The sequence below is a fragment of the Lepisosteus oculatus genome, chromosome 14, assembly GCF_040954835.1.
Source record: "Lepisosteus oculatus isolate fLepOcu1 chromosome 14, fLepOcu1.hap2, whole genome shotgun sequence".
Classification (NCBI taxonomy): Eukaryota; Metazoa; Chordata; class Actinopteri; order Semionotiformes; family Lepisosteidae; genus Lepisosteus; species Lepisosteus oculatus.
Genome location: NC_090709.1, coordinates 37,257,944 through 37,274,062, shown reverse-complemented (window position 1 = coordinate 37,274,062; position 16,119 = coordinate 37,257,944).

Below are 16,119 nucleotides of genomic sequence, written 5' to 3'. Positions count from 1 at the left end.
TATGCTGCCCGTGGAGGATGTGCTAATTCTTCTTTGAACTGGACTTAATTTGCTAAGTGTACCAGAGTGCCTGGTAGGAAGACACCCTCTCTCTGATGTTTCAGACAGGATTAACAATACAGCATTTAACTCCTATCAGCATTTGCTAAACACCCTCAGGATGCTCAACATTTAGAAATACATGATCAGTTATACCACAGCTGCTCTTTCTTAGGTCATCTCCCTACATCTAAAAGCTTCAGGTCTCCAGCTCATGATCAGAGTCTTACTGTCCTGTCTCTACTAGTTCTCCTCATCGGCTGGGCTGGTGTGGGGTCAACAGATTGTGCTTCTTTTCATCATTGTTTTTATTAGAACTTTTCCTTCACATATTAATATCACTGTTATCAGGTTCAACAAGTGAGGATTGTGGAACTTTTACAGTGCAATTAACAGGGCTGACTGCAATACTAAACTCTGATCTATAGTGAAGGACATGGAGAAGTCAATCAAGTGTCTCAAGGTCACTCACCCATCTAGATGAGCACTCAGTGTCCCCCAGGTGTTTGATACCCTGTCACTCTGAGAGACCTGTGACAGCTTGGAGCTCTCACTGGTGTCTGTGCCAGCATACACACAGTTACACCGAGCTGGGACTGTCCTGCAGGACAGACACACTGCTGGGGTCTCCTGGCTCTTATATACAGTACAGATACATGTATACAGGACACAGTCAGTGCAGATTCAGACTGTATTGAGCTCAGTACACCCAGTAACACAGCGCTGGGACTGTCCTGCAGGACAGACACACTGCTGGGGTCTCCTGGCTCTTATATACAGTACAGATACATGTATACAGGACACAGTCAGTGCAGATTCAGACTGTATTGAGCTCAGTACACCCAGTAACACAGATCTGGGACTGTCCTGTAGGACATCCAGAGTCCTGTAAGCTTGCAGAATTTGTGACATGGAAGCAGAATGGAGAATGTAGCCTGGCCTTTATTTACCCTTACAGTAGGGCACTTGGGAACAGCAGTCATTTATACAGCAGAGCACTAAACTTACAGGAGAAGGTTTGCAAGAGGTATCTTGTTCAAAGGGTGCAGATATCAGATTATAAAGAGAGTTCCTCACCTGTTCAGAGTACAATTGTGTAGAGCATCATGTAGATATTGCAGAATTACTATCAGGGAAAATCTTGAAATTAAAGTAATTTGTGTCAGTCCACTTCGCATTAATATCTGACATTCCTCAGTAAAACCTGGACATTCTGGTACATTTCAATTTCTGACAACTGTATTCAAATTAGGATGGTTTTGAAATCGTGGTCTCAGGGACGTTCTTGAATTTGCCTGTAGCAGAGGAGGAAAGGAATTCCAGTATTCACAAGCAACAGGAACATTATTAAAGTGTAGCTCGGGGTGAGGAGTGTCAGTCTGTCTTCACATCTTGATCTAGCTGTGGTTTAAAGACAGCACTGTGAAATATTTTGCAGGGCCCTTTTCTTGTGTTCTGTCTTAGCTAGTGTCCTCCCTGAGCCCTGCTGTGACCTGTGTGGTTATGTCCTTGGTGCGACAGGTACGGACGTCTCTGAGCTGGCATGGCTATGTTTTGTCAGGGTCTCTAGGAGTCAGGGCTCTGATGGGAGTGTTTTTAAATTTTTCTGTGAATAGAAAAGTACGCTGCACAGGGTTAAAACAATTACATCATGTCAGACAGGAGGTCAGAGAAGAGAAGAGGCTGGCTGATGCTGATACAGCTATAGTTAGGCTCTGTCCTCACTCTGTATGGCTAGTTTCTGGAAATGTCCCTATGGCCATGTAGACACTCCTCTGGTCGACCAGTTAAGGCCAAAGTAAACAGCCATTCTTGACATACTGATTGCTTTAAACATCACATCTTCTAACCGGAGTGTGAGGAGGTGTGGGTTTTGACGTTCCATCTGAACGGGAAGGCCAGGCGTTTCCCTGTATAAGACCTGTCAGACCACCATGAAGCAGGCTTGCACTCTCTCACACAGGGCCTGTCCTGAGGTCTGGCTGCTTGTGCTCATAAATGACCAGCTCTGTACACGACACTTGTCCATACTACCCTTTTGTGCTTGTTTCTCCCTTTCTCTTTTGTTCAGATGTGTTATTTGGTCCTAATGCTCACAGAAGGAAGCAGGAAGATCGTCTGCTGAAGCCTTTTCTTCTTTTCTTCTTTTCTTTCTGCACTGAGAAACAAAGTTTCTCAGTTAGGTTGGTGTGTTGGACTGCAGTATATTGAGACAGAAAAGAGAAGGTTTTTGTTTTCTTTCTCTTTGAAAAAGGGGCAATAAAGGCCAGTGTTTCTTATATAAAACGTCCTTGTTTTGGTTTTATGTTTCAGCTTGTGTTATACCTGTGACATTATAACAGACCCAGGGCTGAGCCCATAACATGGTGATTTCCAAGAACAGTCAGATATACCCATTCATTTTACTCTGTCAATAGAGCATAATTAAAAAATATACATTTTAACACTGAAATGTATTCAAGAAAATTCAACATTTTGTTAGTTATTACTTAAAAGGTAATGGGAATGCCCTATATGAATTTAGAACACAAATTGTGGCAAGCTGTAGTGATCTGTTCTGACTCATTGGCTATTTCTTTAAACTGTAGTTAGACATTTTTGCCATTTGTAGAAAATGAGAAAACCACTTTTAGTGCTTCTTATTGTATATCTGTGTGACAGTTTTCAATCACATGTTCTCAGTCCCCTTGTGTGTAATCAGTTACTTGTGAAAATACACCCGCTCCCCTGGTTAAGTAAGGGTTCTGTCTGGCAAGACAGTTGCAGGTGAACCTTTCTTAGTCACACAGCAGCAGCTGCTATTGCAATCCATTAGGTAGAGAGAGAAAGGAAACTTTGTCCTTTAAACAGGGTGAGCAGTACTTAAGTAGGGTGAGCCGTACTTCAGACACTTGCATGAAAGCAAAGAGAGACTAAAGTGTTAAAGAGCTGGAGATAGCAGATCACTCACTCTGCACTATTCTTTTACAGAAGGACCTACTTGATCTCTGTAATGTGAACTCTCCTCTCCTAGATAATTTCATTATCTGACTCACAGTCAAGTCTTGAGTAACCCAGGAGAGAGAGTATACAGTACATACAAATCATCTCCAATCTTTAACGGTGGCATTAAATTTCATCACAACAGCTAAGAAGAGGTGAGCCAAGCTTGTTTTCCTGGGTGCGATTATCATTTCGCACTTGCAACCATCTTGCAACAACATGGGGACGACATAGACAGCGTGGTGGACTGTGTCACTGACTACATTAACTTCTGTGTAGCCAACACCATCCCCACCAAAGACGTACACTGCTTTTCCAATAACAAACCCTGGATCACCAGCGACCTGAAGGCTCTTCTGAATGACAAGAAGAGAGCCTTTCGGAGGGGAGATAAGGAAGAGGTCAAGCGTGTACAGAGGGAACTAAAGCAGAAGTTTAGAGAGAACAAGGACGCCTACAGGAGGAAGGTAGAGGACAAGCTGCAAAGGAATAGGGTGAGAGATGTATGGAGCAGCATGAGAGAGATCACTGGCCTCAAACAGGCTGGGATTGCAACAGAAGGGAACCTGGAGATGGCCAACGAGTTGAACCAGTTCTTTAACAGGTTTGATTCTGGGTCCTCTGTGGCTCATCACCCATCCCCCCACGGCCACACGCTCCCTAACCCTTCACAGCTGCGACTGCCCAACACCTCCTCCATCCCCCCACAAACATGGCCGCCTACAGCTACAACCCCCGACAGCTACTCAGCCACCCATCCCCCACAGCTGCCACTCTCCAACACCTCCGCCATTAACACCTGCAGCACTGAAAGCCCTATGAGCACCATCCCCCAGGCCAGGCTGACCATCACGGCTGACCAGGTGAAGAAGGAGCTGAAGAGGCTGCACCAGGGTAAGGCCACAGGGCCAGATAACATCTGTCCCAGAGTTCTGAGGGCCTGTGCTGATCAGCTGGGCGGAGTGCTCCAGCGACTGTTCAACCTGAGACTGCGCTTGGAGAGAGTCCCAGTGCTCTGGAAGACATCATGCCTGGTCCCGGTACCAAAAAAGGGCGCCCCTCTGTCCTCAACGACTACAGACCAGTTGCACTGACTTCTCACGTCATGAAGACACTGGAGAGGCTGGTCTTATCCCACCTGAGACCCCTGGTTAGCTCATCACTGGACACCATACAGTTTGCCCACCAGCCCAGTGTTGGTGTGGAGGATGCGATCATCTACATGCTGCAAAGGGCCTAATCACACCTGGACAGGGCTGGCAACACTGTAAGAATCATGTTTTTCGAGTTCTCCAGTGCCTTCAATACCATCCAGCCCTTGCTTCTAAGGAGGAAGCTGGAGGAGATAATAATAATAATTGCTTACACTTATATAGCGCTTATCTGGACACTCCACTCAAAGCACTTTACAGGTAATGGGGTCTCCCCTCCACCACCACCAATGTGCAGCATCCACCTGGATGATGTGACGGCAGCCATAGTGTGCCAGAACGCTCACCACACATCAGCTATCAGTGGGGAGGAGAGCAGAGTAATGTAGCCAATTCATAGAGGGGGATTATTAGGAGGCCATGACTGGCAGACCACAGTCTGTGAGACTTCAGAACTGTATCAAGGGTGGGCAGGAGGAGGAGTACAGAGGACTGGTCAGCAGCTTTGTGGAGTGGTGTGGGGAGAACCACTTGGAACTGAATGTAACAAAGACAAAGGAACTGATGGTAGATTTCAGGAGGAAAAAGGTCAAACCTACTCCTGTCTACATCCATGGGAGTGGCGTGGAGATGGTGGACTCGTACAAGTACCTGGGAGTGCACATCGACGATAGACTGGAATGGTCTAAGAACATCGAGGCCATCTATAAGAAGGGACAGAGCCGACTTTACTTCTTGAGGAGGCTCAGGTCCTTCAATGTGTGTAGTAAGATGCTACATATGTTCTATCAGTCGGTGGTAGCGAGCGCCATTTTCTACGCAGTGGTGTGCTGGGGCCCTGGGATTAGAGCAGTGGATTCTAAAAGGCAGAACAAGCTCATCAGGAGAGCAAGCTCTGTCATTGGGTCTGACCTGGACCCCTTGGAGGTAGTGGCTGAGAGGAGAATGATGTCCAAACTAGAGGCCATCATGGACAACTTCTCCCATCCCCTCTATGACAGGCTTGTAGAAATGAAGAGCACGTTCAGCAATAGACTGATCCATCGACGGTGCGACAGGGAGCGCTACAGGAGGTCATTCTTGCCTTCTGCCATAAGACTGTACAACGCATCCACCTTGTGTCTGGGCAGAGGCAACATTGACAGTGACCTGTTTCTGGACTGAACACATCTACACATCTACTGCTACATCTGTTCTCTTTCTTTTCCCCTTTACAACCATTTTTTGTGCAATATATGCCAGGGACCCGTGCAATACATTTATATCTATATTTACATCTATATCTATATTTACATCTATATTTATATTTACATCTATATTTATATTCAGATGTGTGATACGATTTTTCTGCATACTGTTCTGTTCTAGTTTGTTCTTTGTGTGTCCTGGACTGTGAGTAACTCTTTTAGTGCTCCCCTCACTGTACTGATTGTATTGTATGTATTGTACTATTATTATTGTATCATTCGTTACACTGTGGCTGTGTTGTCTGTGTAAAGCTGCTGTTGCACTGCAATTTCCCTCACGGGATCAATAAAGTATCTCTCGATCTTCTTTATAAGACTGATTGGCTGTGAACATCCCACCTCATGCCTGATCATAGTGTCATTCTAGTACTGGGATTGTCAGGCTGATGTGACGAGTCTACACTCAAACAGCTCAGACTGCAGGAATATCAGCGGGAGGTGTGTCACAGTGGGCTCTCTGTATATGTAATAATTAGGATTTACTTTAGTGTGTAATATTAGTTTCATATTCCGTTAGATTTTGCCTTGTGCTTTGAAATCAACGTTCCCTGCAGTGTTGGATATTGCTACAGTTCTCAAGGACTTTAAATGGGACATATTTCTGAAATTCCTCAGTTCTCTTTACTATATGTACACACAGCTTTCTATTATTAAAATTGCAACCTATACTATATATTCTGCTTCTACAGCTAAAAGAGATAGTTATCACAGTGTTAAAATAACTCCAATTGTTTGGCTGACAGCAATGCTGACCTTGGGCAATTGTATATGATTGAATGTTACACTGTACTTCCCAAAACTGTGCATTACTGTTTTCCTGTTTGAGTGATTTGCTAACAGATAACTTTCTTGCTTGTCTTTATCCAGCTGTAAATCAGTGGTAATACTGGCTCCTGCTAATAAAATAAACCACAATTAAAGATGTACCTTCAGACCTGTTGTAATTATTTGGATGTGAACATCCTAGTCGCACCATTCAGTAGTGTTGGGATTGACTTACCCTGATGAGTGACGACACAGACACAGTACAGACAACATGCCTTTGTTATGGTACAGTTTGTTATTGAGATTAGTAAGATTCAAATTGAGCTCATGAGCCTGGAAAGGTTACCGGCATTAAACTCTTTGATTGGCTTTCTGATCAGTGTTGTTTTGAGAAGCGGTCCCTTCACTCTCAAGTTATCGGACTGAGATAAGAATTTAATGAAGACAACTAGGATGACCTTCTCACTTCCCAGACATTCTTGTATTTGACCTGATTTTGCTCTGAGAAAACCCAAACCATCACATCTAGGGATCAGCGGACATGTACAGTAGTTTGGACAATGTAACAAGTAAAAGGTTTATCCATGCTGAAAAAAAGAAGAAAGAAAACACAACGTTTCGGCCCTGGAGCCTTCTTCAGGTTTGGACAATGTGCTCAGGAAGCATGCTGGCCAAGCTCCCCTCTGGCTGTGTTCAGAGTTTTACTGACCTCTAGTGGTCTGAAGTGGAAACACATTTTCCTCTTTAGGCTTTGACTTGCCTACAGAGCCTTGCAGGCGTATGCCTCAGTGAATCTGGAGATAAAGCTTTTCAGTGTTGATGAATCTCATTGTTAGTATGAAAGCCCAAGACAAGAAGGACACAACAGCTCATATTAAAAATTTGTACACACAGCACAACGTAGTGGACATGCAGGGTACATCACTGTAATGATTACAGTATTATTGAGGTAGGGTATATCATGTTAAATATTTTAAATGGGCAGGGCAGGACAGCTTCATCTCTCACTTCATCCTAATGGCCCAGGTCTCAGCTCAGATTGCTTCAGTGTAGCTCAGCACCTGAGACCCCAGAGTATTCTTTCCATTACAGGTGAGTCTGAGTGCTTCTCAGGCGAGGCTCAGAACAGCACCAACACCCACCTGAAAAATTCAAACACTGAAGAAAACCTGCAGGCATTAATATGTGGTCTTACACAATTCACAGGATTAGGAGACTCACTCTCATCACCTGAGCAGCGTGCTGAAAGAAAACTGTCTTTCTGACAGGAGCAGAGCAGTTGTAAACGTCTTAAAAGAAACGTCTGCTCACCTGTTGTTTATAAAACTGCTGCTCCTCACAGAAAGGAACAGCATGTTCGCACCCGTCAAAGAGACTGGGCCTGCTCAGTCCTGGGAAAGGAGACCAGCAGAGGTGAAGCAACATGTCCAGTCCAATGCCCCAGGCTGGTGACAGGAGACACAGTGTGTTGTCTTATAAATCCAAGAAGATATTAATTTTAAAGGGAACACAGACATTTCACTTGATTGACTTAATAGATACTGACATTAATATTTGCCAATGAAAAATGAATTTGTTTACTGGCAAGATAGTTGTTAACACCGTTACTTGATACCGATATTAACAAATGTTGCAGTCACTCAATGTGCTCTCTAAATAATAAAAAGACGGTTGTACAAGAAATTTCAACATACCAGGTATGATGGCAGTGTTTTGCTTTAAAGCAAGTTTATTTTTCTCCGGAATTTCTCCCAGTGCTTTATCAAGATGAAAGGTTGAAAGTTAAAGAAGACATCCAATTATTTATGCCCTGTTCTGGTCATAATGAAACTCGAAAGTGAAAGGAATGTGTGACTATATAACTCGAGAGCGATCATCTCCTCTGCCACATCCCCAGAGCAGCACTACAGAGGAGGAGCGGAGGATACAGGTAAGATGATCAATTTCAGACTCAGCACAGCTCTTAGACAAGCAGCCATCGTGACGAGCAGATGGCTTTAAATTCTTCTGAGTTTACAGCCCAGGATTTAGCGCGCCCGACAGGATAGACAAACGCCGCCGTTAACTGACATAATTCTGACGTGATGTGCAGAAGCTGTACTCATCTCCGTCTTTAAACAGAGGCGCATAAAGCAAAGCGCTGAAAACAATACAGTTAGCAAAAGCATGAACCTGTTGAATGAATACATTGGCACTAACTGTTGAATGCCGTGTCCGATTCAGACTGAAGACCCTCTTGAATCACCACAGGTTCGGCTGCAAGAAGCACTTTGAAACCGGGCGGATTGTCGAAGTAAGAAGGCGCTGTGATAGTGTTATTCTCGGTAAGTAAAGGGTTGCGTCACGCTTTTCTACTTAACTTTTAAACTGCCCAGGAACATCTCTAGCCCTATTTCACCGCTTTTAGGAGTTGGCTGGTAATAATTTTAGGATTAACGGTGACATTTCCAAATGTATTTTTTACTGAAGGTACTGTACTGAATGCTTAATGACAAGAAGTCAATTTCTTCGACATAAAGTACTACGTCATGTTCAAACACTTCGAGCCTAATTAAACTCTACCTATATAAGAAAAGGCCATCTTATGTCATTTTCGAAAGCTTTGAAACTGCAAAAAAAAATTGTCACTTCTCAAATTTCATATTAAAGATTTGAAATCGGACATCAGTTTTATTTCCTTCTCTTTCTTTAAACGCTTCTGGCGTGTGAAGCATTTGCGCTTTTCACAAAAATCGTGATCTTTAAAATGCCTGTGGTTAGAAGACTATGTCATTTTTCGCAACCTTATTGACATCTGGAACATCGTGTCTCATAAAGAGACGTTTTAATATGCGAACGTTATGAAAACCCGAGGAAAAAAACGAACCAGAACAAAATAAAAGTTTGAAATGATTACTAAATTAATGATCAGATACATTATTACAGTTTCTGTGGTCTTTTTAATACCACTTTGTTATTCTCGATTATAATAATAATATATACAATTTTAAGACTGGTTGTAAAGGCCTGTCTTGAATTGCCCCATTGGGATACAGTATTTTGAATTGAATTGAATTTATCCGATTTAACAGTTTCTTTTTACCAACACTGTTGACAGTATTCAAATTTGCTCATTCATATTTTCAGTTCATTTATTCAACATGTGATATATAAAAATAAAATGTCAATATAATGTATATAGTATTTACTGTTTTATTTATTTTTAAATGAGTCTTTATTTGTTAAAAAACACATTCTATGACAGGAAATGAAACACCGACTTCTGGGTTAATAGCCAAGCACCCAGTCCACTGTGCCAAAGCGTCATTTAGCAACACTGCTGAAACAGACAGGTTAAACGTATTCACGAGCAAACAAGTCAAAGAAATGAATGCAGATGTTCACAAATAAAGTGGAATACAGTAATACTTCTGAATCTATCTAAATATATTATCTTTAGATCCTTAAATTAATATTATTAAGTTCTTTACATATTATATTCACTATTTCGCAGATTTAAAAAGAACAAGTTTTTTTACTGCAATAACGAGTGCAAGTATTAATAGAAAAGGTTAAAACATTATAGCTTTTTTATAAAGTATGTAAACTTAATATTGTCAGAACAAGCATGTCCAAGCTTTTCCAAAATAACCACAATAAGTGACCGGGTGAAAGACTTTGATACATAAAATGTTTATGAAGAAAGTGGGATACTGTTGTGTATTTTTTATTTAAACTTCCACTACCAGACATATACAGTTTGTATTATATATTTATATTCCTAAATTAATATTGTTTATAGACATTTACTCCTGTTAGTTTTATGCTCATACCAAATTTACCAATACCAAAATTTCCCTTTAGTTTGCAAGATTGCAAATTAAGTGGATTTAAACATGCACAGTACAGAGATTAAATGATGCAATCGTTTCACTAACAACTAATGCACCACAAGTGCCAACTGTCGATCTTCATCATTTTGAATAGGTGCATCTGTAGACTGAGGAGGGAGTACTGAGTAAGTCAAGTCCTGGCAGCCGAGTAAACCATCCACTGAGTGTAGTTGTATAATAAACCAATAATACAGTATGTCTATCAACAGTAAATGATTTGTGTATATAACAGACACAGTTCACCTGGAACTTGTTTATTATAACATTTATATTTGTATCTGCCCTAGACCCCAGCTTGAGAAACACTGCCTTAACAATTGCATGTTTTGGCTGAACCTGTTGAACCCTACAGTACTTTCTATGTGGAATGGATGTGCCCTAAACGTCTTCAATCACCTCGGAAAGAACAGACGTTCAGGCCTGCTTCAGGGTTTCAATTCAGGATTACTCCTTGCGAATGAAGTCTGAAACTACAGATAATGTCTTACTCTGTACACACACTAGAAAGACATAGGAACAAGTAATAGGTTTATTAGATGCTGAAAAAAAGAAGAAAGGAAACACAACGTTTCAGCTGTGGAGCCTTCTTCAGGTGTTAGCTACCCACCTGAACTACTAGAAAGACGTATCCTACAGAGAAATGACAAACACATTTCATTTTCAAAAGACAATTTCTCAAGTTGTTACTTTGAAATACAAAGACTAGTTAATCAGAATTGTCTCATTGATTTAAGTCTACTTTTAAATAATCTCCTGCCAAACCAATACCATTTTTACAAATAAGAACTTAAAGAGAATTTGTAAGGGATTTTGATACACTTTATACTGGTCACTTATGAGTAATTATGACTAAAAATGTACTAATTGTTAAATTACGTAAAGCACGGCCACCACATTTCTCAGTAAAGTCACTATGGGCTTGTGAGAAAAGGTGGTCAGACCCTATGGGGTGCTGAGAGAGTAGGTGTCCAAAATCCTAGGAGTGAAAGGCAGTATAGGAGGTCGGGGTAGGCAGACTTGGTCGGGTTTCTGGAGAGTCTGGTCGAGAGCATACAAATCCAACAGATGCTAGGCGGAGACGAAGTCAAAGCCAGAGACAGAGCAGGGTCAGGTATCCAGAAGCCAGGTCAGAAAGGTATCGAAATCCAATAGCCGCTAGACAGAAACGAAGATGAAGCCGAAGACAAACAGGATCGAAATCCATAAGTCTGATCAGTAAGGTATGCGCACAAGAGAAAGGCTAAAGTCGATCTCAACAGTGAGCGAGGACTGAGAGGAATGAGAGGGTCTAAATAGGTAAAAAGGGCATGAGCAGTGCTAATACTGTAGCTTAACTGGGGCGCAGGTGTTGATGCCAAGAGGTGCACGCAGGAATTAATTCTTAAATTATTGTTATTTTGCAATTAAGAATGAATAATACGTTTAGGGAGTTGTAATTAGCGGTGAAACAAAGGGATCTGTATATGGAGTGCTCCTGTTACAGATCCCTGTGGTCCCTCCCTAATTATGTCAACCCAGCTTTGTGTTCGCCCCTTGTCTGTACCCCATTTCCTGTCCTGTAACAGATTCTTACACATACTGCCTTGAAGGTCTTCCGCCTGCAATCTGAGAATTAACCTCTATGAGGATCTTTATTAAGTCTAAACGTGCCATATCAGATAATCTGTTTGCACCCATTACAGCTATTGCTTGTTTAATGATCTCCTAGGGCTTTAGTTTATAGTCTATAGTTTGCAAGAGGTTCTCACAGTTAAAAGACAGTATGGAGCTCTTCATTAGTGAAAAGAGTGGAAGTGGAAGATGCTCCTTGAGAGACTGTAAGCTGAAGATAAAGGATTAGGGGTGATGGCAGTAGACTATTACTAAGATTTTCCTTACAATACAAGAGGTCCAGAATCAATTTACATAAGAGCATAGGTTGTGAGAGCAAAATGCTATCTGGAGTTGACCATTGTACTACGAACAGGATTTTGAGTCAGCTGGAGGTAGTGATGGAAAGGGTGACTCAGGGGAACACAAGATCTGAAAAGGGAGGAACTGGAAAGGGATGGTGGTAGAATCCAGGGCTAAGATCTTTAACACTGGAATTGAGGAGAAGGAGGTAGGATGCAGGACAGACCAGAGACCCAGGAGATGGCAGCAGGGCTGAGATCAGGTTTAATTTGTTCAACAAGAATTATGCCGAAATTTCAGCAACCTGTTTTTCATTCACAAGGACAAAATGCTCACAAATGTAATCCACAATAATGACGAGGAAGACTAAATTGCTTTACATTTTTGTTTGAAGTGAATTAAGATGAAACTACTGTAAATGAACTGTCTGACTAAAAGTCTTACTGAAATTATTTTCCTCACATTTGTACATTTATGATTCTGGCAAACATTGGGCTGGTACACGGGTATAATCCCAGGGCTGCAGCTGTCTGTGGGCTGTGTAGTGCCTCAGTTCACCGCTTTCTCTCCTGTTTCTTCTGTTTGTGGTTCTCCGTGCTTTCTGCTGAAGAAAACAATCTGGCAGCACTTCATTTGGGGAAAGCAAACAGGAAAAGCTATTGTAAAAAACATTCTTAAGAAACAAAAGCAGAATACAGCTATGTTATGAGTTAAATTAAGCAAAACTGAAGTGCCATATGAATCATGGCACCCAGGCACATCTGGACTGACTGGAGACGACCATTTATACATTGTAGCTACTCAAGAAATTAACTAGAAACCTAAACAAGAGTTTGCATATTGGAAAATTACTAATCGTCTTGGCTAGAGTTTAACGTGCGAGAAGTAAGTTATTCTTTCAAAATGTGATTGTTGTTTGAATATGTATATGAGGTATGCTGCATTTCAGCTTTATAGTGGCGCTCTGTCAGAAATGACATTCTTGTTCAGCATGACATTAACATTTGGGCTGCTCTTAGACTACGGTAGTTTCACAACTGAACTATTATGGGAGTGTAAAAGCTAGCGCTGAATAATAGCATACTAGTGAGTTAAAGAATGTATACATACTTTAACTTGTCCTGTCCGGTTTTAATACTTTAAGTAACTCATGCAGTGATTTTCATACAGTCATTGCAAAAGCAGTATTGGCACAGGCCTCTACTGAATACATTTGTAATATTGCTTTGATTCTTTGAAAAAGTTACTATAAAATAAAAGAGTACGGAATTAGTATTAACAGTGCCTTAATAGATGAGGACAGTTTTATAATGTTACGTTCCACATCCCTCTTCTGGAGGGCGCTCCTACCCATTACGGTTATGATACATTTCCATTATTTCCTGGTGCGCCTCGTCTGGTTTTGGGTTAAAAGCCTAGCGTCTCTGCAGTTCTGGGCTCAGTATTCGAAAGATGGACTATTTTCCAGGTTGTCCGCAGGCCTTTTCCCCGGCGTCCTGACCATCTGAGTCTGGGATTCAGAGCACCTGGGCCCGTTGTTTTTAGTTCTTGTTCCTGTGCTGGTTCCGACCCGGTTCCCTCTTTTTAACCGTTTGTCTTGGATTTCCTTGGACTTGGTTGCTTCCGCATTTCCCCCGTGCACCTGCTCGCTACAGTCACCGCCCCCTGTCTTGTCAGCCCATCCTAACCCCTCCATGGTCTTTTATGGATGATACCATTCGCATATGGTCTTTAATAATGCACTCCTCGGGAGTCAAAACTGGCTCCCGTGACACATAAGATGTCTCTGTACACATCTTCCTAAATGAATAATAAACACAAAATAAGTGACTGATTGCATAAGTATTCATACCTTTTACTTAAATAGGCTCTAGTGCCTTTGTTGAATGGAGACTACCTGTGTACAAATAGAGCATGTCACATGAGCTCAGGATAAGTATAAATATACCTGAGAGGTCCCACGGTTGATTAATATATCATGAATACAAACTTTTAAAGTAAATCTGGGATAGGGTTATTAAAAGCACCAATCAGAGGAAGGGTATAAGAAAACTTTTCAAGGCATTACATATCCCCAAAGTAAAGTCCATTTTATATACTGTATACATATATCTATCTTCATTCTTTGGCAGTTCAGTAATATTGCTATAATTTTACAGAAACAAACTAAAATTTAGCTTCTTTCTTTGATAATGTTACAATGTTTAAGAATTACAGTACTTAAATGTCTGAACTACAGTCAAATTTTCAGTACAAATTATTTATGTAATATGTCCAGTGTATGTATTACATGTGTATGAGTCTTTCAGTAAAAAAAATAATGCAGAGTGAATAGTGAAGTCTAGTTTCCTTCTGAAACATGTGTACAGCAGTACAGGAATCTCTGGCCTGGATATAGCCTGGATAGAAAATGGGGACCAGTTATATTTCCTCTTCTTAGCGTGCATTTGGTTATTAGCTGTGACCCAAAAACTAATTCATACACCTTACCTTTTTTGTTTTTCAATAACCTAGGTGAGGACAGTTGACCAACAGGAGTATTTTAAGGAGAGAATCAACTGGATCAGACAGGACGTTAAAGAGCTTCAGAAGCTGCACAAGGAAGGCAAAGTTGGAAACAGTGCTCAGGTGAAGGAAGTGGAAGATCAGATTCGCTCGGCCCTTGATGTCCCCCAGGAGTGATGGGTACCTGCTGGACATGTACCTGCTGGACATCCTCTGAAAGACCTGGTGGGTGATCTGTTCAAACTGTTCAAACAGCTCTGCCTTCTGGAAGACACCTCCCTGTCGCCCCCTGAGGACTTCTGCCCGGACAGGGAAAGACAGGGAAAGACTTCAGTAAGACCTCAAGTCTATTATTGAAACGGAGGTATTAAAGACCAGAAGACTTTAGCTACCTTTAGGGAGATTATTTTCTCAGAGCAAAATCACTCAGGTTATAATCTGACACAGCCCTCATTAGAGGTTGGCCGTCTCCCAAACACAATGGAAGAACATTACAGTAAGGCCTTTATGAACCTGCTACAGAAACTTGGGTTCAAGGATTCACATCGCAGAAAACTGATGAAGACCAATGTGCTTGTTATCAATACTTTGTCATACAGTGCCACTGAGCCAGAAACAGAGAACGAGCTGTACCTTCACTATCTCTATAAGCTCATGACGTTGGACTACAATTATCGGACCTTGTTTATTGAAGTTCATGAGACCACTGAACCAAAGCAAAAGTCAAGTGATACCAAAATATGCAGTGATGACTTTTTCAGTCCTGCCATCCAGAGTTCCACTCCCTGTGACACTTACAAGGACTATATTTTAGACCCTTTTGTTGCTAAGTTGTTGTTTAGTTAGGTTTGCCTGAAGCTGTATCGACAAAGACAGTTTCCTGTGACACAGTTACACCCCGTTCTTGAATCTGCCTGGCTTGTAAAAATGACAAAGTACCAGGACCTACGAGAGAATATAAAAAAACTTAAATACAAAGATGCAATATAAAATTTCCCTTCAAAACTTCACCTGCTGCTTATTTGACCGTTTCTTCAACTCTATCACCTGGGCAGTACTTTCTTTTCAAATGTTCAAATTCTTTCGTGTTTTACGCAAAACTGTCTTTGCTTCTGATATGTCTGTAGTTGTAATCTGCACTGGACAGCTTTCTTGGACGTTCTGCGAGGCATAACACTCCCCCCTCTTGCATCCTCAGCTAGAATATTTTTTAAAAAAGCACAACAAAATGACAAAATATTTGTAACGACGCAGTGAAAAGAGCCGGGTCTGACCAGGAGAGCTCACAAGCAGGCCTTGGGCACCAGCGCAACAGAAGGGAAGAAGGGAGCCAAAAAGAAAAAAAAGACATAAAAGTTACCCAAGACTCAGGGCTGCCGAGCTGTAGATGCAAAGAACAAATAAAATGCTGAATATAATTAAGTGCAAAACCGCAGAGGAAAAGAAAACTGGTGTGAGGAAGCCAAGAAGCAGTAGTTCAGCTAATGACAGAGTCCTGGGCGAAGAACTTAAAGGGAGGGGGGGTCTGCTGTCCTGCGCGTGTGTATGCCGGCGCTTGCTCGGGTTCGACAATATTACGCAACATTCCGTTTACATTTGTATTAAAACTCCGGTCCATTGAGTTCTCTTTCCCTGCTAGAGTCCTGGAACGGACAGTCGACTCAC